The 25,605-nt window shown below is 42.2% G+C and overlaps 1 long non-coding RNA gene and 1 pseudogene across 1 annotated transcript; both read left to right on the forward strand.

Moving 5' to 3' along the window:
- Positions 1-16,424: 16,424 nt before the first annotated feature.
- Positions 16,425-25,310, forward strand: LOC104853380. The gene is made up of 3 exons (XR_777772.2): positions 16,425-16,469; positions 16,688-16,826; positions 25,256-25,310. It is a non-coding gene; the product is annotated as an uncharacterized LOC104853380 (long non-coding RNA).
- Positions 16,866-16,950, forward strand: LOC117283312 (annotated as a pseudogene).
- Positions 25,311-25,605: the final 295 nt, after the last annotated feature.

Raw genomic sequence — 25,605 nt, forward strand, 5'->3', positions numbered from 1 at the left:
TAGGTAATTAGAATATCAAAGAATTTGCACACAAAAATCATTTTTGTTTTATCTAATAAATTTGAAGTTATGTAGGGATAAAAGAGCTGCATTTAGAAGTGTGGGTGGAGGATAAGGCCAATAAAATGGACTATATATAATTGTTTCTTGAGCTAATTCTGAAATTTGAAGAGAAAAATGAGTGTTGAATATATTTGAAAATAAAACCAGGCAATGGGGGTCAATATTTAACTTCAGTATTTGAAGTTTTGAAGCTGGAGCCTTTAAGGAACTTTCTGACACTGTGTATTGATCCTTGACATCTTGGAGCGGAGAAGCTCTTCAGGAAACTGTGGCTCAGAGAAACTCGGGATTGCTTTGGTGGCAGACTCAGGACTAGAACCTACACAACTCCGTCTGAAGTCCGAGTTCTTTTCTGTGGGTCCACGTGGTTTCTGTCACAGGTCCTGTGTTCAGTGGCTCCCACAGAAGGCAGCGTCGGCGCTCATGGTGCGGAAATCAGTCCTTCTCATCAGAATGGGAGGTTTTCAGGGGAAAGTATTCTGTGCTCTTCCTATTTGAAAAGGCAGCTGCATCTTTCAAGGCATTTTGAGGATTTGTTAATACTTCCTCTTGCCTCACTCCTGGTTGGTTTGTCTACATTACCTACTAAGTAGGTGACAACATTTTCCTTGGTGGAAAGTGTATTAGGTAATGATATTTTCCCTGTGCGCTCAACAACACTGTCCCTGTCCAAGCACAGCCGCAAGTTAGCTCATGTTCTGTCTGTTGGGCATGGTCACAGCGCTCCCAGTCACATCATGTGGATATTAGGCTGCTGAAACCACTCTTTGTGTTGCTGGGTAACTGTTAACTGTGTTTGACAAAAAGAATGTTTTCCACGTTCTGGTAAGGAAATCCTCTGTCAAGATAAACAGGCCTTTCCCTCCTCTCCTCCAACTTGGCTCTTGCCAGAAAGTTCTAAATAGGTCCTCTGTAGTCATTTTCTTTTCAGTATTTCACAGCGAAGTTTAGTTACAAACACTGAGCCAGAAAAGTTAACTTCTGCTGAAAGGCCACAGAACCCACAGAATAGAGAGCTGTTTTAGGCTTGAGTGTCCAGGTCCAGAGCTCCTTTGGATATTTCATATCCAGAGAAATGTCTTTTCTGTCATGCCTCTTTTTCTATTTTCTGATGCAATTAATTTAATAAGTGTGCTTCTCTCCTGAATTTCTGTACATATTTTTTTCTACTCTAACATTTACCTCTTTCATTTTTTGTTTTTGTTTTTGTTTGTTTTTTTTTGGGGGGGGGTGCCAACGATTGAACTTGGGCTCTTGCTCTTTGTGAGGCAGGCAGCGGAAGCACTGAACCAAATCTCTGGCTACTTCTTTTCATTTTTTGTTCTAAATGACCTTATGGAGCATTGGGTATACCAGTGAGCTGAAATTTACACTTATAATCCATCTGAAACTCCAGAACTGATATTTAATAAAAACAACCGCCTTCTCCAAGCTAGCTTCATATCCAAGATGAATGAGAAATAGATATTATTGCCCTGGGGTTGGCTTTGAGGTACCCTGTGTTGGTAGTGAAGTAGGTTGTAAATGATAGATAAGTTATACTTCCTCAAACACATGGTGCCTCAACTAATGTGAAATTCATTTAGGCTGGATATGTGCATCCATGGGATCCCATTTCTATTCCAGCTTTTTCTGTTTTCACTCCTCTTCCGTGTGTGACTTCTTTGCTTCTTTAGAGGTACCATTGATGTTTTTGTGGTAGGTGAGTGGTGGGTGGGCAGAGGTCTGCAGACATTGTTGTGCCTTAGAGTCCACATATCTGAAGAGTGCCTCCACCCTCATATCTTGCCTTATGGGAAGGGTTGAATTCTCTGCTGTCCTTGATAGGTGTGCTTCTTTTGCTGGGGTCCAACTTGAGTGCTGAGAGTAGCTGCAGGAATTGACCTGAGTCTGAGCAGGAGATGAGTTTGACTTCTAGGTATTTATGTAGAGGAGAAGTGTAGATGAGGAAGGGGAGAAAGCCCCAAGCTAGTCCTGAAATACAATTTTACAAAATCTGTTTCTCATGCCAACGTCACTGCTATGTTCATTGAATCATTCACTTGAGAAAGGGTCATTGTGTTAAGTGCTTTTGCTGTTGTGTTGTTGGTATAAATATTTCTCAGTAGAATAATTCTGTCGGGTTGACATGGAGTATGGAAATCCATGCATTTAGGAAACCCACTTGGACATTGCTTGCACTGAAGCCTTTTATATTTGGGTCTAGTAAGGTCCCTGTTTATGAAGTTAGCCTAGGAAGGGTGGTAAGGGATCCTCAACACTGTAATGTCCAAACAGATGCCCTTAGGGGAGGAGGAAGTGAGGAATCTATCTATTTGAATGTTCTTTCCATGTTCACCTATTTTTCATGAGTGATTGAACTGAGCTGGAAGCCAGGGTCCCAGATTTGGTACTGTGAAGGTCCAGTGAGAATATTGAGCTAGAGTTAATAGTTATGAAGAATGGAAGTTTCTAGAAATCAGTGACTTTACCTTGGGAAACTGAGTCAAGTCTGGCTGCCACATCTAAATGGGTCAGAAGAAGAGAGAGCTTTCAGGGCACTTGAATTTGAGTATAGTTGGGAGTAGACAATCTTAAAAGATCTTTTCCAGAACTTCGAAGTGGTTGAAAGAAACCCAGAATACTTCAAAGTTTTTGGAGAACCTCAGTATGAATTAAAAAAAAAAGAAACACAATAGAAGAAGAAAAAAGTCAACCTTGAAAGTATTGTGAAATGTCCAAATTTATGTTAGACAAACCAGTTTCTTTTTTTATTTTTTCAGCTTTAATTGAGTTTATTGGTACATTTTAGGGATACAGTACAGTTACATTCATTGTTGGGATCTTGTACCTCTACATGACAAGTCTTGATTCTCATTTTTTCCCCTTACCTCTGCCTTCCCTTCACCCCCTGCTCCCCTCCCCATCTACAAACACTTTATTTTCATCTTTTCATTCTCTCACATTTTTTTCTTTTCCCTTTTTACTCTTCCCCTACCCATCCCACCTTCCCTACACCTTTAGCTCCTTTCTTCCCATTTCTAAATGTCAGTAATGTTATTAGAATCTTATGCATTGTTGCAGATTATTTACACCAGGGAAACCATTCGGTAACAAACCAGTTTCTTTTAACCCAAATCCAAACATACTATGTAATACAGTTGTGTTATACATAAGATATTTACAGGTTTTATGAAACCCTGTTTCTTGGGTACCACAGTGGTGTGACCTGCTTACATGCAGTATGAGGTTCACGGTATAGGGTGAATATCACCACCTTTTGCTCTTGTGTTTCTATTGCGCCATATTATGTCTTGAAAGTTGAAATTTGAGATCTTGAATGGTGACCTTGAGGCCAAGTAGTTCTTCAGTGATAGTCCTTGCATTTTATCCATTATTTAAAATCCGAATAAAGTGATTTTGCCTTTTCCCCAGTGTTGATCAAGAGCCAGTATGTGCCAGGACATGAGCCTTTCTGTGCTCTGGGGTCACAAGGGGAATGATATTCAGCTGTACCCTGAAAGGGCTCATAGATGGCTGAACAAGCAGCTTGTAGCAGCAGCTAACCCTGCTTCAGGGCAATCTTCCTTGTTTAGCTATCTTTTTGTAAGTGTGCTAATTTAAGGCTTAGTTCATCTTCTTTCATTATTTTTGCATGTAAATTGTCTTTGACTGAACAAGTTCCATACAGTTTGTATTGCCATTTATTTTAACAGGAATTTCAATTATCAAAATAAGTTAACAAATTTAAATGGAAAAGATATTACATTTAATATACATAGTGCATTGCAAATGATTCCATGTAATCACGCACAATCTTAATGCACAATAGTGACTAAATGCCTTATCTGTTATTATAGATAAATACAGCAGCATGCAGCCCGGCCTGTGCTTTGCATATTCAACAGAATCTTGTGCTGATGGATGCCTTGTGACGTTATAGTTCCTTGTGAACCCTTATCTGACAGTAGTTTAAAATGTCACTTGCAGAAACTGCTACCTGTTCCCCAATAGTCACTCTTCTTTATGTCCTTTTAGTAATAAAAATTTCATCCTTAGGTGGCAGGTGTGTGTGTGTGTGCGCGCGTGTGTGTGCACGCTGCTCAGCTAGACTACATTTCCCAGCCTACTTTGCAACTAGGTTTACTGGTCAGAGTGAATTCAGGCCAATGGGACATGAGTGAAAAAACATTCCTCTGTAACTTTAAATAGAAGCATCTAGTTATTATTTCTCTCATTATCTGCACCTGCACTTTTGGCACTATAGGAGAAAAACTTTTCTCTCTCTTCAACCTGAGGGAGATCTCTCTCTCTCTCTCTCTCTCTCTCTCTCTCTCTCTCTCTTTCGTAGGAGCCTTTAAAAAAATCTCCTAGACTCCCTGTAAGGCTCATTGCAGTCTGAATCCTATTGGCCTCCTCAATACGAAGAAGTAGTGTTCCTGGCACATTACAGGGTCTTGTAAACATTTACCAATGAATGGAGGAATTAAGGGACACCCGAACATTGGGTTTCCTGTGTCCATTTGGGTCATCTTCCTAAGTGTTACAAGGATCACTGAAAGCTTCATACCTGTTTTCGCTAGTGAGAAAATTGTTGATAGAAATTGACTGTATTTCAGTAATTAACTCCTCCCCACATCCGCCTAGCCCCATATATAATGGAAATGTACTCATGCCTTCATGTTTCCATGATCTATAAAATACCCAAATATCCAGCCAACAATGACAACCTTTTGTATTCTGTAAATACTGCATGTACTAGGGTGTGTCTTAGTTACGTTCTAGTCGCTGAGACACAATACCCGATACCCACAACTTTAAGGAGGAGAGGTTTACTTTGGCTCACATTTCAGGCCACAGTTGGCTGGCTCTGAAGCAGGACAGCATGGCACAGGAGCATGGCAGAGAAGTAGCTGCTCATGTCATGGCGGCTTAGGAGCAGAGGCAAAGCAAAAGGAGGGTCCAGGAAGGGAGATGTACTCTTCCGGGTCATGACCCCAGGGGCCTACCTCTTCTGTAGCCAGACCTTACCTCCTTACAGCAAATCAGCTATAAGCCCCTGTAATCCTATTGCCACCCTAACGCCCTGTGTATGAATCCATGAGACATCTAGATGTAAACCATAGCAGAGTGTTACCACATTGTTTGGTGCATAGTAAATGGCAGTTTCAGAGAATTCAGTAAGCATAGAAAATTTAGTTTTAAAAGAGGCTAATCATATATGTCTCACTAGATAAAGCTAATTTATAACTGGGAGAATATGCAACATTTGAAAGAGAGGCCTGGTCTGTGGAATTGTCATCACAATAAAGTAACATTTTGGAATTTATCTGGGGAGGATGACATGTCTGAGCTACATTAGACCTCGGCAGTAGCCATTGATCTATCATGTACTTTCTGAAAGGCTCCAGTTTCCCTTGATTTGGGAATCCCAGCTAGTTGTGCTTGGCCTCTGAGAACTGTCTCAGATACCCTCCATCAATTGCTATTTATACCATAGACATATAAATAGGAAAGTCATTTCTGTCTCTGTCCTGAGGCAGGGTGGAAAAAGAAACAAGATTATTGTACATGTGTGTCACCATGAGCTGAAATCACTAATTATGGTGGAAATACATTTTATGTATTTTCCTTCCCCAGTGTGCTTTGATGCAAACAACAAAACACATTGAGTCAATTTTTCAAGTAAACTTACAAAATCAGAAAACACCAGTGACCTTTAACAGTTGGTAGCATGAATTATCAGGGGCTACAAAGAGGTTTTTAACTATTGAAACATGTTGGCAACATGACAAATGAGTTTTTTCTCCTCCCAAACTGTTAAAAATAGCTTTTATAAACTCTTAACTCCCTGTGATGGTGAGCTCACCATTAATCACCTTTATGACATCTTATATTTAGGCCGTGGATAAATCCACAGGTCCTAATCAACCACTTTCCTGAGGAAATTGGCCAAATCCCGACTGGAGGGGAGGGGGATGAATCACAACAACCCTGCTATTCAGACAAATCTCTTTTCAAGTGCCCTTAAAGCTTTTTTTCATACACCAGCGAAGACAGCCACACAGGAAACAATAATAGTTTAATCTCTTGAAAAATTTCCTTCCTGCATTGCAGTGCTTTCAGACAGGTAGTGAGAGCCAGCCAAAGAAAATGAGCAGCAACTCCTGCCAAGAGCAGGCTGCTACTTGAGGCCGTGTTCCTTCCACTGCCCTTCGGTTCCCTGTCCTCCGTGTGCAGGAACCTACGCAGTCTCCCTGCGGTGCCCCATGGGTGTTCTGCTGTCCATCCTGGGCTCTGGATGACACTGCGGAAGAAAGAGCAACAAAGGGAAGAGCCACCAGTGACTCATTGCGTGGCTAGACACCGTAAAGCCTCCCGCTTTCTCCTGGAGTTCTCTGGAGCTTCTGTGGGGAAGACATCATGCTGTCTGGAGAAACACACTTGGCTCTCTGCAAAGCTCAGTTCTTTCCATGGCAAACCTGCCCGGCCTTACTCATGGAACCTACCTATCTTAGTGCTCAGCAGTGCAGACTGATCCCAAGATTACTGGGGAGAGTTTTGATTTAAAAAAGCCTGGAAGGAATCTTAATCTGTTTCTGTGATTTTGGAACAGACAAGACCTGCTTTCTGTAAATCCAGTTATTCTGCCTTCACCCATCAGCACAGGACATTGGCCTTTGAGGACATTCAAAAACTCACAGGTTTTGTTAGGCCCATTGTATGTACTGTTCCTCAGAGATCAGGTCATATTTCTCATGAGATCCAGAGCTGTATGTTACTTTCTTCCAAGGAGCTGCTTCCAAACAGCCCTGTGGACAGAGGCCCACCTGTCCATGTGACTGTTGACCCCTGGTTCTGGATTGCCATCTGTAGCTGTTTTCTTGACCTTGGCTGCCATCTTTGCTACCTGCCTTTCCCGGGTACACCTCTGCCCTAACACTCCTTAGAGCTCTCTTGGCTCTCGATTCTTCCTTCTTACCGTTTTCCCCCTTGACTCGGCAATTTCATGAGCAACTTTTAGGGCTTGGGAAAAATCGGTTGCGTTTCTCTCTGTTGTCTATTTCCCTCATCTATATTTCTGCCTTGTATAAGGAAAAATAATCTCTCTCATTAGAGATGAGGACATTGCCTAAATCTCTCAGATGAGAAGAAGAGGGGCAAAAGGATTCATTGGCCAGACTTCTGACAGAAAAGAAAGTGAACAAAATTAGTTATATAAAAATAGTTCCTCAAAGCCACCCATGGGAATTGTTTGGATTTGTTCCCATGTGTTTTTAGGTCAAGTAAGAATACATGAAATAGGACCTAATGGTTTTTATCTCTTTCTTCCTTCTCTACCAAGGATTACCGAAGGCAAAGTTTGTAATGTTTTCTTTAGACAAGTGCCTTGGTCAGCCAGGAGCATTCATTCATAGTCCAAGTGGAAAAGAGCAGCAATCCATGTCATATTTACAGCATAGCTGGGGCGGGGGGCAAGGTTGCAAGTGAATATCAAAGACCAAAAGGCATCTTTAGGATATTTGTCACTGTGTTATTTATAATAACAGCAAATTACTAATGGCTTGTATCTCCAGCAGCAAAGGAGTGCTTAAACTAATGGTGGTGTCATCCATATAGTAAGTACAGGTATGAAAAGCCATGTGTTCCAAGAAAAAAAATTAATGAGAATGTTCTTATACTATATCAAATGAAAGAGGTAGAATGCTCTAAACTATTTTCAATTTGTATATTTATTACAGAAAAGTATTTCTAATGAATTGTGAGTGATTTAAATTTCACTTTTACAACTTTTTATAGTATCTAAATGTTGCTAATGCAAAAGGCATTTCTGGTTATATCATCATACACAATTTTCTTTTAAAATTTAATATTATTACATTAGTTTTATTTGTTTTTTTGAGACAGGGCCTCACTATGTAGTTCAGGCTGGCCTTGAACTCACTGTGTAGCTCAAGCTAGCATTAAACTTGCTGCAATCCTCCAGCCTCAGCCTCAATTTCACTTTTTCAGAACCTTGAATTCCTCTTGAATTTCTTCATGTTTTTACCCATGGAACTATATGTAATTTTTTAAAACTTTAAAAATGAATTTTCAAACATGTTCACCTGCGTAGCTGCAAAACTGCAGTGTGTTGTAGAAGCCTTCCTCTGGATTCCTTTTACCTCTCCTCTTTCCTGGTATCGTGGGCCAGACTCTTCCACACTTGCTCCTGGTCTTTGGTCTCTCCACATACTCCATGCAACCCTCTGATTCTCGTGGAATTTTGTGTGTGTTGCAACTCAGATGCCCTCCGCTCTGCTTCTGTGCTCAGGTTGGCACTTCCTCTTAGACATTCTAAATCCCAGCCCTCCCCCCAAGATGTGACTGAAGCCCAGTCCTCCTCTGTCCCTTGCCCATCCCCACAGATCTTGTTCATCACACTCACAACCTTGTAGGGTCCCTGAGTCTGTCTCTCTCCCCTGGGCCAGGGTCCCTGTTGATCCTAGTGTTTAGCATAGCACCTTCCTTTAGAAGGCACTCAGTTCAAACCAGTTTTAATTTGTATTCCCTAAACTGCAAGAAACGATCATTTCAAAGACTTTGTTTCAATTTTTTCATTTTCCCATATTAATTCCATTCCCTTCTTTCCTTTTCCCTACCCCTCCCCTTTCCTCTAGATAGGGAGGGAAGGAGGGGTTAGAGGGAGGGTGGGGAATGGGGAAAAATAAGAACCAATATGGCTTATGTTAAGGTGAAAATTTCCAATGATTAATGTCATTATTATTGTATAGTTTAAATGTACCAATAAAATGAATTAAAGAAATAATTAAATCAGTAAAAACAAAGGAACAATCATTTTAATCATGGTTGCATTTAAGCTGTGATTTCTGTCATGTTGATTTTCAGCGGTCTTATTTAACTTTATGCACTAAACTTCTTCCATTTTATTTATTAGGAATACTTGGCACATTGGTTTCTAGTTGATCTTTTTATTTTCCCTGTCTGGTTCTACTTTTGTGATGATTTTCATAGAGAATTACACAAATACTGTGCCTCGTGGATTTGCTTGTATAGTTCTATTTGGGAAATTTTCTTCTTTCTCCACTGTTAATATCCTTATTTGAAAGGTGTTAGAAACAGAGTAGGTAGAGAGGAGCTAGGTAGAGAAAAGCAGAAGGAGAGGAAAGGAGGGGAAGGAGGGAGGGAGACAGAGAGACATGGAGAGGGAGAGTGATCCAGAGGGAGAGAGGGAGACACAGAGAGTGGGGGTGGAGAGGGAGAGGGAGGGGGAGAGGGAGAGGGGGGGGGGGGGGGTATTGTCTTTGCCGTCTTTAACAATTTCATGCTAATATGTTTGAAGTGAACACTAATTTTTTTCCCCCTGGCAAAACAAGTGATATTTTTAACTTGACGAAGAAAGTTTTAGTGTTTAAAGAGACAGCTAATATACTCTGAGATTAAAATGCTTATCTGATTGAATGCTGCTGTGGGTTCTGATATTATAATGTCAGGTAAAGACATGAATAATAAGCAAACTGGTTAAGGTTAAGGAAAACGTTATACTGACTTTGAGTTTCTAAAAAAGCAGTAGATTAGTGACACTATATTAAAGATGTCTTGGGTACTTTAAGTAGTGATATTACTGTGTGGATGGCCCTCAGACAATAAAAGTAGACCAAGTCAAGAACTTTGGAGAAATACATAGAAGGCAACACAAAGTTTTGCCTTTTGGACCAATGAAAGACTGAATAGCCCTATTTTGACATTTTGTGAGTTATTTCTCCAAAGGAATGTCTTAAGGAACTGACTGACAAGCCAAATAAAATCCAGAATCAACAGGATGCAGTTGACTGGCAAGAGGGAGGCTGTCAGCCCTACCTCTTCCTGGATGCCGGGTACAGAGACAGATAAGCCCTGCTATGCCTGGCTTCACCTCAGGAAGTCTTCGTGGCCTAATAAACAAATAAGGTGTGGTGGGAACCCGAGCCCCACTCCAGCTGGCCGGGCCCTGCCTGAACACCCAGAGACAGGCTCAGCTGAAGCAAGGCCGTGCCCAGGTGAGGACCCTGTCAGCACTTTGCCTGTGTGAGGCTGGAGCTCAGGTGACTCACAGAAAGTTCACGTACCTCTGGCCCTCACCCATCCTACTACTTTTGTTTAGTCGTAGAAGAGTCTGTCCTGGAACACAGGGAGGGTTAACTGCCCCTGAAAACAGGAGAAATCACAATCGGATTTGTGTAGACAGTGGCTGGCTTTCTACATGAAGCAAAGTGAGGGAGGGAGGGTGGGCTGCTGCATCGGATGGATGGGGGAGGGACAGCCGTCCTTCTCCTGTCCTCTGTCCTCTGTCTCACTTGCCTGCTCTGTGATTGCTGTGGGAGCATGCTGTGCAGTGTTCGCAAAGTCTCTGAGAAGACCGCTTTTCCTGTCTCCTCATTCTCCCTCAGCCGGATATGGTCCAAAGGCAATCTGAAGGACCAGCTGATGGTAGAGCTACCAAAAGGAGGGGACCGCAGTTCTTGAATTCCTTATAGAAGGCTTGTGCTGAATAGCCGATCGGAGTATGACTCGAGCAGAGCATAAGCCACCATTAGGTCAAGCTGCTGAGATTCAGGGTTGTTTGTGATAGTAGTTAGATCATCTGACCAATACCAAGCAGCTGCAGAATCTGAGTCAACATACTCTCATTATTTGTGCCTCAGTTTCCTCCTCTGTAAAATGGCTACTGACAGTACGTACCTCAGAGGGAGGTGGTGAGGAATTTATAATCGCATCTAGTACTCTGTGAAGTGTTGGTGACGATTACTATTACTGGTGGTTCACTACTGTCAGTACTTTTCTACTAGGTCCACTATAAGTGCTACAACTTGTAACTCTGCTGTAGGACCACCCTTCCAGTTGCTGTGGGGCTTTCTCTTGGGAGGAGGAAACTGGTTGCTCATTCTAAGAGAGCCTACCCATGGGTCTCTTATTTCTTGAGAGGGAAAGACAATTCCTCCCTCCCCTCCCTCTCTTTTTTTCTGATGGTGTGTTGCTGTGTTGCTGAGGTGGCCTTGAATACTTGGCTCAAATGATCCCCCTGCCTCAGCCTCCTAAGTAGCAGCAACTGCAGGTGAACACCCCTGCACTCTGCCAGGTTGCTTGATGAGAACCCAAAGTGAAGTGTTAGCTTAATCCACAAAACAAGCCTGAGATCTTGTCACTCAGGGATTACATACAAGGAACTGGCGCATTTCTTATTGTTACAGAAGCCAACTGCCACCTGATGATTTACAAGGGTTAGAGGAGAGAGATCATCTTGGGTTATGAAGAAATCAATGATTTCATGAACAGTAATCTTTTCAGCTCATTAGGAGCAGCAATCACACTGGCTGAATACAACAAATGACCCTAGAAATGTCACAGAACATGACCTATTGAACATGACCCTACATATGTCATAGTGGCCATACAGTGAATGTGTCTTGTCAAGAGGGGTTTGCAGTGTGACTCTTAGGTAATGGGATTTTGAACGGACAATAGTGGATATAGCAGAATAGTCAGTTCGCATAACCAGAACTATTTAACAGTTAAGTTAGTTGATAGGAGGGTAGAATTGAGAAGTTAAGTGTGGTGATTAAGAATGCAGACTTTAAAGAAAAGGGCTAAAGGTGTGGGGAAAGTGGGAAGGGTAGGGGAAAGGAAATAAGGGAAAGGAAAAAATATGAGAAAATGAAAAAATGGAAATAAAGTGTTTATAAATAGGGAGGGGAGGAGGGGGTGAAAGGAGGGCAGGGACAAGGGGAAAAAATGAGAACCAGGACCTGTCATGTAAAAGGGAAAGAATAAGAACCAAGACCTGTCATGTAAAGGTACCAGATCCCAGTAATGAATGTAACTGTACTGTGTACCTAGAATGTACCAATAAACTCAATAAAAAGAAAAAAAAAAGAATGCAGACTTTAAAGTTGGACTGTCTGGGTTCAAATTCAGCAAGTTATGTGACATTCAGCAGTGTACTTAATCTCTCTGGCCTTTGGTTTCCTCATTGTTAAGCTGGAAATAATCATAATGCCTCTAAGGATTCAACGGGGATTAAATTAGTTCATACACTTTAAATTGAATGATACTATTACTGCTGCTATTATTACTATTGTTTGAAAACATTATTAGCTGCCTTTGTCTGGACTAAAGCCATTTATTTCAAAGGAATTTTTAGCTTTATAGCGCTGAAAGAGAAAGTTGAAGCTTCATGCCTTTGAACTCTCCGGAGGGGTTCAGGTGGTAAAGTGTTTGCCTGATACCATCCTGGACCCATCAATAGCAGAGGAAGCAAAGTGTTCAGGAGGCCTTGAGGATTTGCACATGGGTGCTCATGTCCAGCCTTATGCTTGGAGACATTCTTGGGCCAAGCTGAATGCTTTGTAAGCTTCTTTGCTGATGAAGAGGACAGAGAGAAATGAAAGAGTCTGGTGGGCAGGAGTAATGAACATGTTGACTCATCTCTGAAGATGGGAAGAAGCCACCTAGACACTTGGAGAATTCTCTCCTGTTGTTTCTCCTCTTTGCAACTTTTCTTCAAAGCATAATTTCAAATCACAAGGTGTGGTTTCAAAACACACAGGTTGGACATAATTTCAGACATAAGAAAATTATAATAAGACTAGAAGAACGTACAGCAATGCCCTTTACTCAGATTCACCTGTTGTGCACATTTTACTGAATTTCTTTATTATTGCACTCCCCTCCCCCTCCACATACATGTACATATGTACACATAATACCTTTTCCAAACATGCTTGCAAGTAAGCACTTTAATACTTCAGTTCAGTGTTTATTTCCTAAGAATAGGCTATTTTCTTACATAGCCATAGTACACTCTTCAACCTCAGTAAATTTCATAGTGACATGATACTCGAAACTGTCCATATTCCAATTTTGTTGATTGATCCAGTATTGTCCTTACAACATAATTTTCCTTCCATGCTAAATCCAGTCTGTGACTGCATTTACTTTTATGTCTCTTAGTTTCTAAAAGGCATATTTTTCTAAAGGGAAGACACTCATAAGCACTAAAAGTCTAATTTTAATTTTTTTCTGATAATAACAAGAACAAACCACCTTAGTCCACTCTTGATATTTGATGGTGTAATGACAAAGAAATAAAATGTCCATTCTTTGAGAATGTTGTACTTATTTGTGTGCCATTTGAAAGTAAGCGTTTAATTTTCCAAGTTACCTAATTGTTGTATCCTGGTGCCTTGGTGCCTAGAAACTGCTCAAAGATAAGCACATTCTTTCTTCCTTCAAGTTTAATTTGAGAAATGTACAAGTATACATAAAAAATTACAGGAAAATATTCTGGTGTATGGATGGGAAAATAGAATTTTTGGAATTCAAATTGATTCTGTGCTTTTTAAAACAAGGTTCAAGTTTTCTCAGAAAAATGCCGTATTTTTACACAAGAAAAGTTTTATCAGTAGTTTTAATGCCTGCCACATTTCTGGGACAAAAATGAAATTTCTCAGAAATAAAAGCCGCAAAGCCATCTTCCAATGAAGTGGGCAAAAAACAGGAAGTGATCTTAAAAGTTGCATTAGTCTCTCTTTGGATTAGCAATGGCTGGTCGCTGCTTCGGTTCTTTATTCTGCTCTTCATAACAGATTTCGATAGAAGGGACTAGAATGATTTGAACTGGCATGAGGCGTGTTTTTATGAATTCCATGAAAAGAAAGGTTTTCATGAATGTGTGGGAGAGAGGGTAAGAAGAGTGGTGATCACTTGCAGACACGGTCTTCCAAAGCCAGCCTGTGGTGAATTGGCTGAGTCAGGTCCCTTAGTGGGGTTGGGGAGTAGTTGAAGAGAGTGGGCTCTGGAAAATACAGTTAAGAGATGGGTGGCAGATGGTGGTGATCAGAATGGAATCTCTTTCATAATCTTTCAAATTAAGCCAAAAAAGGCTATTTGGGAAGAAAGCTGTTTGGTCCCTCTTCATGGGCTGCATGGTCTGAACTCCAGCAGGGAACACATTTCTGAGCACACAGGAAAACACATGGGAACCGGAGCTTGTGTTTGAACCTTGGATAGAGATGAAGCTAGTCTGCCCCATATGCTGAGCAAAAAGCATCTGGCACGGAAGGTTAAATCTTGCATCATTTCTCATTTATGAGAAACCCAAAGTATAAAATAATTGAAAGGGCAAAATAAATGAGAAGTAATAGGAATCAGGGAGGTAGATCTTTCTGAGATGGGAAGGGGGTCTAGGGATGGAGTGAGAGGGAAGGGAAGGGAAAAGGGAAGTAAAAAGCGTTAAGATGCTTTAGGTGTGTGTACTAACTCAGCACGAAGAGCATTCACAAGTTATCACAAACATGCAGTAATGAGAAGAGAAGATGGAAAAAAGCAAGGAAAGTCTTGAACCTCAAGCATGAGTGAGTGCTTGAAATGAAATTTCATCTTCGTGAAAACAAAACCTAAGTCTGGGTGGAGCAGGAGTCTACTGTGGATCTATGGCTGAGGGCGAGGAGGAGCTAGGATGGGGCAGAGAGAGCTGGAGTGTGGCATGTTTGGACCTTTGAAAAATACTGAGTTTCCAGTTCCTTAGCTGGCAGAATTTAGCTCTGGGATCTAATGTGGATCAGTTCTTATATTTCAGGGCATAAACTTATTTTTTTCAGGGTCCAAAATTACCCTCACTTTATTTTTATTGTGATACTGGGGATTGGACACAGGGCCCCTACACTGAATTATATCCTCAACCCCTTTTTATACTTTTATCTTGAGACAGGGTCTCAAGGCACTAAATTGCTGGGCATGGGTTCAAACTTTCAATCCTCCTGCCTCAAGCTCCTGGTTGCAGGGATTACTGGTGTGTGCCTTTTTATCAGAAGGAAAGGAGAGCTTGTAATGAGTCATCGGGGTGGTCATCTTGTGTGCACAGGAGAGTCCAACTCATGAGTCTGGCTGAGTGTGGATATCTGCCTTGGAAAACTGGAACCCCCCCACCGTGTTCTAAGACTTCTCATCTGCGTTTCAGGGGTTCACAGTCAAGTTTGCTGTGGGGAAACCTCAGCGTACTCCTGCAGCTTCTCAACAAAAAACTCAGCTCCTCTGACCTCCTTATGGAAGTCAGGCCTGTCATGGAGTGAATTAGGCAAGTGAGATGTAGCCATGACCATCCAACTTTTCTTTTTGTGTGACTTCTGCCATGCAATCTAATTATGTTATAAACCAACTTCAAGAGGAATAGAGCCTGGAATATAGGTCTGCATTTTTCTTACTGTGTAGTATAAGGGGGGTTAAATTTATTTAAATAGCCTCAGTAAACAGTCAAGGCTCAGATACCGTATAAATATAATGAATTCTTTGGAATTTCTTTTCAGTCTTTTAGTATGTGCGTCAGAGGGAACTGTGAGCTAAAGATAAATAAAGTCTCACTTGTAACATGATACCTGACAGCATCCATCCATTTCCAGAATGCCAACTTTGTCTCTGGATTTTAATAATTCATGAAAAAGAAGAGGGTGTGTTTCCTTCAAAGGCAGGTGAAGTGGGCCTTTATCAGCCCATCAATTCTTTTTCCTGCTGTGACTCACAGATTGATGGCAATGGTGAAACTTCCTTAGTTTCATAAAATATTGTTTGATGGTTAGATAATCATGCTGACTGTTTTGACCGTTTTTCCTTAGAACTTTTTTAGAACAAATAATACACATCAGTAAATAAAAATTAAAATTATTTGTATTATTGACTGACACACAATTTATATGCCAATATACGTATTAGATTTGACTATGAAATTGACATATTTAGGTTAAAATTAGTTGACTAAGACCTAATCTGATAAGGTAAAAATTAAAATATATAATAGATATTGCATTTCTACTCATTAAACAATGTAATGTTTCCATTATATTGAAATATACAATCACTTCCAATTTAAAATACACAGTAGAGGGCCGGGGATTTAGCTCAGTGGTTCGGTGGCCTGCCTTGCAAGCGCAAGGACCTGAGTTCAATCCCCGGTACCAAAATAAATAAATAAATAAAATTCCCAGTAGACTAATTTGCAGAGTATTCATGCCAATAAGAGTCATCATTCTACAAAGTGCAAGTAGTGGGTTCCATTCTGTGAGGGGACTGGGGGCATGGGTTTCTGTGGACTAAACTGTGTTCCCCCATGTGTAAAGGGTGAAGCTCTAACTCACATTGTGATTGTTGTTGTGGATGAGTTATTTTAGCAGGAGTTAGGGGCCTCACCAGTAACCAAATTGCACTGGATCCCGATCTTGCACTTCCGGTCTTCAGGACTGTGAGAACATAAATGTCTGTTGCTTAATTCTCTTCTTCTGTGGTATTTTATTATAGCAGCCAGAGCTAGAGGCAGCGTTAAAGAGCAGTCTGAGTCAAAAGGATATCCCAGTAGCTATGCCATCTGAACAAGCTTGTAAATAGATTTTCCTCCGGTGAGTAATGAGGAGGGTATTGTGTGGGACTCTGAGAATGTCGTGAAAGAGCTTCCTGCCAGGAGCACGGGGCAAAGGCCAGTGGGCTTTGTGAACTACACACGACCAGTGTTCTTTAAATTAAAACCCAGCAGAAGCCAAAGCTTCGAAAGCCTTGGGTTTCACTCTAAGGAGTGTGAATCCACTTCTGCTATTATCCTAATACCTTCCTCTTACAGTGTCTACGAGAAGCTGAATCAGCCTTTCCTGATTGTGTGGAGCCAAAGAGAAACACTGAGAGTTGAGGCTGTGGCCATTCCAAGATCTGTCTGTCCACTCCAGACCTCTGCACAAATTTATGGTGTTGGCCACAGAGAGGTAATGAAGGGTTTGTGCCATTTCTAGTTCTGCACTCAAAGCTTTGCACAGTGGCTGTATCGTAGCCAATGCGGTTTCTCCGAGGCACGATTATTGCTAATTGAAAAATTTCCCCTAATTCCGCGCTGAAGAGGAAGTGACAAGGACAGAGAGCAGAAGTTAGGAGAGGGCAGCGAGGAGAGACAGGTGTGGGTGACTTTGGGTAATCTGCTCAGTCAGATTTGAACGTGACTTGGGCAGTGACAGGAGAAGAATTAAAGGGAGGAGACTAAGTCTGCCTGATTTCACCTGCAGAGAAGAAACAAAGAAGTTGGCCCTGGGTGGTTAACGTTTTGAGTGCTTCTGAGAAACCTGGAAGGTGTCTGTTAGGCAACTTAGTGGACTCGTGGAGAGGTCTGGGATGGACAGGTTGGATTGGAGAGCAACAGGTGCTGCGATTCTCTGTGCTCTTCCTCTTCACCTTGTTCTCTAGTTCATTTTGTTGACAAGGCATTTTAGTGCACTTAGAAATGATAGTGCTATATACATATCTGTTGAATTCGAATTTAATGCTCATTTATAGTCTTATAATCTATTATGCACATAAGACCACGGGGACTCACAGGAGCCCCTGTGCTCAGGAGCTTAGGTAGAAGGAAGTGAGGGATACAGCATGAAACCAAATGCTCCATATCAGAACCGATGGAGGGGCTGGGGCGCAAAACTGTCATTGTCGGAGCCTGTCACGAAGCTTGCATATTAGGTGGTGAGAGATCTCAGGTTGGGGATGGAGCACTACGGACACCAATTGAACTGGGCAGGACAGGAGCTGTTCCTGGGAAGTGGATGGAAAAGCGTCTTTGGAGAGATGGGACAAAGGAGAGGGAGCTGGAGGGTTTGAAACAGGATGTAGATGGAGGGGGAAGCAGAGGATGGGACACGTTTGTGATCGGAGGAGGGCGACAGGCAGTCCTGGCTCATGACGAGGGGAAGGGAGACAGGCTGAACACAGGTTCCCTGGTGGAAGGCGAGGAAGCAGAGCAAGGATACCCAGCCGCTCCCCACAATGACACAGGACACCGTAGTCGGTGCACTCATGGTCAGGGATGTGAGAGAAAGCCTGTGAGGAAACAGCCTGCCTATTTGATGGCTCAGCGAGGGGGCAATTGGGGGGTAAGATCTTTAAAGTTGTGGAACAGGGCAAAAGCAGCACATTTGGGTAGGGGTTGCATGATGTGATACCCTTGTCATAAAAGACACAGCTGCATTCCTGTAACAAAAGACGGGTCAGTGAGAGAAAAGCACAACATCTTTATTTAATGAAAGCTTTAAGCATCATGGAAGCCTTCAGAAATGAGGAGCCAAAGAACCACGGAAAACTGTTTTTATTCTTAAGATCGATGTAGCTTGGACAGCCATGTAGAAATGTGGTTAGACAACAGGATGTGAGCTAATAAGTGATAGACTACAAGGGCAAAGCCAGCATGGCCTGTTTGTTCATTTTCCTAGCGTCTCTGTGCAGCATTCCTTCCTCCCAAGTTTAGGGCAGGACTCTTCTGGAAGGAGGGTCTGTGACTCACCTTTAGGGGAGACAAGTCAGAGAATTTCTTTATGTCAAGCTCCTAGACAGAAAGGTAGGGGGAAGGCAGAATAAGTCTTACGGATGGCTTTGAGGAAGAGGGCCCCAGGGCCCTATGAGTGACCTTGGAAAGAGGAATTTTAGTTTCTGCATCCTGTCTTTAGGGATAGAGAGGAGTAAGAGAAAAGACAGAAGTTCAGAAGGAGGTGGTGCTGGAGGCCCTTCTAATGTACTTCATTTCAAAGCACTCAGCAAGTCAGAGTCATGTTTCACGGTGTTTTTCTGAGCCCTCATATTTGCTTTCTCCTTGGGCAGGAATAGAAGAGGAAAAACTACCATTGGCCTTAGGATTTTTACAGATTGGCTAAATGGAGGAATAGAATGATTCAAAGTGAGATCATGAAGGACCATTAGTACTTAAGGGCTCCTTGAACCTCCAGAGTATAAGACTGGATTTTCCCCATTGTGAATGAGAGGAAATTAAAGGTTTGGGCTCAAGTGGGATAAATCCAGCTGTGTTTTATGGAAAAGGAGAAAGAAAAAGAAGTGGGGTAAAAAAAACAATAAAAAAGGAACCCGGAAGGTAAATGAAAAAGGCACAGTGTAAGTAGACAAAGAATGCTGGAGTTAAGCAGCCCCAGTTTGGATCCTGATCTGGTTTCCGTTTGGGTTTTCCCAGCAATGCCGACCTCTCCAAGCTGCTGTTTCCAATTCCTCATATGAAGCCTGCCCTATGTTCTGAGGGGTTAGACATCAGCCTGAGGTCGGCCTTCAGCAAGCATGAAGGCTTTTTTGAAATTTTTGTTATCTTCCACCCTATAATAGAATCTACCTAGAGAGTCATGAAGATGACATGCTCCTGGAGCCGTTGGAAAGATAGAAGGCACTGGTGAGGACAGAGAAAGGACACAGGTAGAGAGGATTCTGATTCTTCAAGGTCAGGTGGTTTAATGAGAAAAGCTGGAGAGCTCTCCTGGACTGCAGTTACAGGGCTCAAAGGCAGAAGCACACAGCCCCCAGAGACACCTTACACTTTTTCTACCTGTGCTGAGTTCTGCATCTTAATCGTCGAAAGGCAGTAAGGATCCCGGAAGCCAGGTCTGAGGGCACCGGAGCGGAGTATGAAGAGCATCCTTCTCCCACCGTTCCACTTGAGGTGCAGCTATTAATTGCACTAAGTGACAAAGATTCTCCTTGTTGCATAATTGACACAAGAATGAATCTTTGTTACTGACTGCAAATAATAGAAATCTGATGGTGATCAGGAGTGAGGCCAGGAATATGCATTGCACACCATGCGATGGGTATGGCGGCTTTTGAGAATCCACCTGAGAGGCTGTGGGGAGACAGGGCGGGCATTATCTGGTTAAGTTCCCCCGCAGGAAACACAGCCTCCCTCCGTTTTCTTTTGCTTGTTCAGTCCTGGCACTGGAACAACCTGTCTCTTTACATTAGTTCACTTCTGTTGAGAAAAAGGCATTTAGAAGGAAATAGTTAGAAAATCCAGGCAGGAATCCATTTTTAAAGTCACAACCAAATGACTGTTTTCTTATTGTGCTACTCGGAGCTGGAAAAATCATTTCTTTCTGTACATATTTTTCTTTTTCTTTTTGCTTTGTGTTTTCCTTCTGCTTAAAATACAGGTATGTGCCAGAAATGAAAACATTTTCAAAGGGCAAGTTTCAAGGACTCATAAAAATAGGATCTGTTGCCAAATATACATTTCCCCAATATATAAATGGCTGAAAAGCGATAGGGACACAATGAAAAGCATATGCTGCTCATGTTTTCCTTAACAAAACAAGGGTCAGAGGATTGGACTTCTTGCCCTGAAACTCTTGAAATGAATGGTTCCCAGTTCATTATCTTAGGTCTTCAGACATCATTCGTGGAATATTTTATTCCTGCCTTTTAATCAAGCTTTTAAAAAGCTAGTCAGAATAACTTTAATTCCCCAAATGAAAAAAAAATTATTTCAATCACATCAGTCTGTGACTTGACGTATAACTTTCACTTAGTTATCAAGGCTGAAAAGGGTGCTCGCACCCAAGGGACCCTGGCTTCATAGACCCAGGGTGAAGCATAGCCTTGGAAAAGACACACATATTTGAGATAGGAAACCTTTTATTTCTTTCCTTCACTTTCCTTCACTTCAAATTCTCTCTAGGGGAAAACATAAACACATTCATAATAATCAAAGACGTCAGTAGTGGTAGGTTTGCTTTGAATCCTGTGTTGCTACCCAGTGTACGTGAATGACCTCTTTTTCTTAACTCTGCACTTTGCAATGGAAAAAAAAATCATTCCTGGTGAGTTGTATTTTCAATGCCTTTTTTAGTTTCTGCAAAAAATTTTCTTGATCAACAAGAAATCAATACTTTTAATTAGTATATGTCATTTTGCCAAAGACTCACGAACCTGCGTGTTGACCACATCCTTCCTGGAAAGGCTTCCATGCAGCCGAGTCTGCTGGCTCCCTGGAGACCTCTCCTCTTTCTGTCAGGACTGTGGAAGCTGAGCTGGTCCGCGAAGTACCACAGGAGACCTTTCCCCTTGGAGTTATCTGGCTTTCTCAGCTCTGGTTAAATTTTGTCTTCCCCATCTGGATAGGCCATGCGGGGGGGAACACTAGGAAAAGGTTTCACCTTTGCTGTTACAAAGTTGTGACCTTTGCTTACATTTGCCAGAGAAAGTGCTTATAGCACCAATTAACATGAATTATTAACTACAAGATTAATAATTTATTAGAAGCCTAAAGGCCTTAGGCACTGCCAGATCACACTATTGGAATAAAAACAAAGAATACAACATAGGTCTAATTATAACAATTTGTGGATAAAGCTTGAAATAAGTGATGGTATGTAGGTTTTCTAAAAGACTTTTTTATTTGCCCTCTAATACTGCATTGGCTGAAGAGTCACAGAGATTTACTAATAATTCTTATAGTGACTTAGGCAGATACTGGTTTTTAAAAACCTTTATTTAACAAATACTCATATACTTCTTTCTTTGAATTAATCTCTATTCAAACACTTGCGCATATTCATTTAATGAATCCTAACAACAGTTTGATTTAGACACTAATTGTCACCCCCATGTTATAGAGGAGGGAAGGACAAACCCAGAGTCACCAAGGTTGATGGTAACTGGTTTTCTCAATTCGGCAGGGTTTCTGTAACAAAGTACCACACACCAAGTGTCTGACATGACAGACATTAATGATCTTACGGTAATGGCGACCAGGTAGGGAGACCTAGATGTCAGTCTGGTTGGTTCCTCCTAGCTTCTGGTGCTTTGGCAGCAATCTTTAGCATGCCGTGGCTTGTGGATGCATCACCCCGATCTCTTCCTGCATGGTGTTCTCCCTGCAGGCAAATTTCCTCTTTTTATAAGGAAGTCAGTCATACTGGATTAGGACCTTTCCTAATGACCTTATTTTGAACTTTATCATCTCTGTAAAGATCCTGCTTCCAAACAGAGCCACATTCTGAGGGGCTGAAGGTTAGAACTTCAATATGGGAGTCTTGGAGATAAAGCATACCACTCAACCCATAACACTGGTAGGACCATGGTTATAACCAGGGCACCTTGCTTAGAGCAGTGCTCTTCACCACATGCAGTGCTGTGTCTCGTGTTTTGTTCTTTTTGAGTACATAATGCTCATTTTCAATTTAGAGTATCTTATTGGCTCATGTCCCCAAACTTTCCTTAGTGTGGGTGCTCTCGGAGACAGTGTCTTCTTGAGCTCATGTAGACACCTGTTTATTTAGAGGTTCACACTGGTTTATAGCTAGACAATCTCTAAATGCTCTTCAGACTATGAACTACTATGTTTTGCAGTTTAAAAGCTCTTTCACTCTTTCTTCTTCATTCTGAGGAACATGGCTTTTGAAATTTGTATTTTAAAGGCATTTCAGGAGAGAGAGGTCTAATTACTTCCTTTTGTTCCCTTCCAAATTCCTGTTTTTGGAGCCACGATGAGGTAATACTTATGGCACCTCTGTTCCTCTGCAAATCCACCTGATCTCCTCACATCTTGAAATGGGAAGAGGGAGACCAAAAGGCCTGTGAGTTCCAATTCTTTGGCCTTTTAACTTAATGTGGAAAGACAGTCTGAAATTAGAGAAAAGGAAAAAAAAGTAGGAAAGGGGGAACCAGGAAAAGTGAAAGAATGGAGGGAAGAACATGGCATAATGAAAGTAAAAAAAAAAAAAAAGGTTTAGGAAATTAGGATTTGCTTCATAAAATTCCAGTTTTCAGTGGAGCAGAGTAAGATTCCACATGTGGTTATTGTAGTGATGAAGCCAGGGCAGAGGTTCACATGCTCCAAGTCTTCTCACAGCACGCACTCGCCACTGAGCTCATTCTGACAGGTGTCTGGAGCTTCATTGTCACGATTGCCTTCCCAGAAAGCTGTGTGCTGTCTTTGGCTCCCAACCTCAATATTTTTAGGAATTTTCTCTTCTCTTCTTTCTGTTTCTTTTCTATCAGGTCTGTGTTCAGACTTAATAACATTTTAGTGCAATTTATCTGTCAGGTTAATTCCATATGTCTTCTCTGAATCAAAGAATGTCAGAAAAACCATGTTGGAGAAGGCCAGGTTGATTATAGGAATTCATTCCAATTTTGTTAGAAATAAATTGTCCACTCCTTTCAGTGTATTTACAATTTGCTCTGTTCTGAAGGTAGAAGTCATGGAGTCATTTCTAAATTGACTCTAACAGAGGAGAAGGGACAGACACAGGTCGCTACTATGAATGAAACTCAGGGCTGGGCCCTGGCCTCTTGTGTCTTGCTGGGTCTCTAAGGGCGGGTGGGACATCAGATCTGTTTAGGAACATCTAACTTGCTTTGAAATAACTGGCCTAGAAATTTGATCAGGTTCTTACTTCCCTTGCTGTCTTAGGGACCCTCCATTTCCGTTTCCTTGCAGAAACAGTCTGTCCTTCCTCAAGCAAGGGCTCCCTCTTGCTTGAAAACAGTACAGAGACCTCTCCCCACAAGATCATGATAGCCCCCCTTAGGCTGTCTCTACCTCCCCTTCTGACTCCTGGGCCCCCCATCACTGGCTGAGGATGAGCTGCACCGGATAACTGAGGAGAGTGGCTGCAAGGTGCAGGCAGGGCCTGGGCCTGAAGGTGCTGAGTCGTGCACTCTGGACAGAGACTGGCTAACGGAGAGTGTGTTAACTTGGGAGGCCTCTTCAGAGATGTATGCAGTCAGGGGCCCCCAGGAGACTGTACAACCTTGCTACTGGATGGCCCAGCACTGTCTCACCACTTCTGTGCCGAACTCTCCGGAAAACTGATTTGCTAGGATGAGAACTGTGCAGTGAGGAACTTCAATTCCTTGGAATTGGAAAGTGTAAAATCTATAATCTGTAATCTATAGATCACCTTCTAAATCTATAATCACCCCACTCTGGTGCTTGGCATACTCTCTAACATTGATAACTTAAGTAAAAAGTTTAAAAATTCTTTATAATCATGCAAGTGTTGACTGTTTACTCTCTCGCTCCCTGATTTCTCCTTCCTGTTTTAGCCCACGGAATTCCAAGCTGTTCTTATTCGGTTCCTATTTGCCAGACCCTTTCAGACCTTACCTAATGACATAAAAGCTTCATTCTCATCACATTTGTTATCAGAATTCCTTGTAGGTAGGAATTTGTCTTTGCTTAACGTAGTTGGCAGACTAGCACTCCATCTCCCCAAAGATGTCCACACCCTAATCCCAGAACCTATGGATATTTCATATTATGTGGTAAGAAAGAATTAAAGGTGTTCATCAGCTGAGCTCGAGATGAGGCAGTGATGCCAAGTTATCTACTAGGCCTGATATCATCATATGGACGCTGCAGAGTCAAAGAAGAGGTTGGAGGGAAAGATTTGAAGATGCTATGCTACTGCTCCTGTCTTTGGAGACGGAAGAAGGGCCTACAAGCCAAGGAATGCAGGAGTGGGCAGGCAGTTGGTGCATGGTTGAAGCCTGCCATGAGGGAGTCTTCAAAAGCCCGGAATCTGTCCTTACAGGGTCGCCCGGATGGTTCGCACCCATGGAAATCGCTTCTGACAAAGCGAGAGGACTTCAGCTTACAATGCTGCTGTTCTCCAGTGGTTGCAGAGCTGGGATCAGGGTGGGAACTGTGAAAGGTCCACCGCTGAGGTGAAAGCTGACTGCAGAGCTAAAATCACATCCGGGATTTGGGAAAGACAGCCAGTGCTTCTGCAGACTGGAGAAAGGGGCTCCCCTGTCACCAAAACCCATTCTGTGTATGGAACCAAAGACGATTTCAGTGAACTGTTGCATTGATTTGGTGGTGTCCTCTGACATTCTTATGTGGAAGACCTAATCCAGAACAATGTCAGCATGAGACCTTTTTGGGAAATGGGGTGTTCATAGAAGGAATCATGTTAAAAGGATTAGATGGGGCTCTAATTCAGTACATTGAATGGCTCATTAAATGGGAAATTTGGGCATAGAGGCAGGCATTGGGGAAGATGCCCACATGTGAAGAGACACAGGGAGAAGAAGGCCCTCTATGCAAGCCAAGGAGAGAGGCCTGGAATAGCTTCTCTGTCTCAGCCTAGAAGTAAACAACTTACTGATGCCTTGATTTCAGACGTCTGGCCTCCAGAATCATGAAAGAATAAATTCCATCATTTAAACTACCTGGTGTATGGTTCTTTGTTACAGCAGCCTTAGCAGTCTTTAAGCTGGAAATTTGTGCAGTTGGTTCTATCCCTTCTGGAAAGTCATGTTCATTCCTAGGGGAGCCGGGGGAGTCACAAACACTAACTGAGGTGAGCCCCTCTGCCCCTTTTCTGTTTGTGGTTGAGTTTAAGTATCAAGGATCCCACCTTTGTCCTTACAGCACCAAGACTGAGAAGAAGAGGTGAAAACACAGAGGCCCCACCTCAGGATGGAAGGTCAGTGAGGAGCTATCTATTACAAGGCTGACTTTCTGAGAAGAGGAATTAAAGGCGCATAATCTTATTTTCTCCAAAGACAAGTAATGATTACAGGGTCCCATCTTCTGGAAAGTAAGATGCTTCTGCGAATTTCTGCAAAGATAAACAAAGTTAAAGAACAGGTTATAAATGGGGCCTGTGCTTGGGGACCATGACTCAGTGACTCAGGCTGTGTCTGTCACTCTAACTCGATTCCCCAGCCCCGTGCCCCCCCCCCCCCCCCGGGGGGGGCTTCCCCGGGAGTCCCCGCCCC

This window comes from Fukomys damarensis, unplaced genomic scaffold, assembly GCF_012274545.1.
Source record: "Fukomys damarensis isolate Sample0158 unplaced genomic scaffold, DMR_v1.0_HiC HiC_scaffold_24, whole genome shotgun sequence".
Taxonomy (NCBI): domain Eukaryota; kingdom Metazoa; phylum Chordata; class Mammalia; order Rodentia; family Bathyergidae; genus Fukomys; species Fukomys damarensis.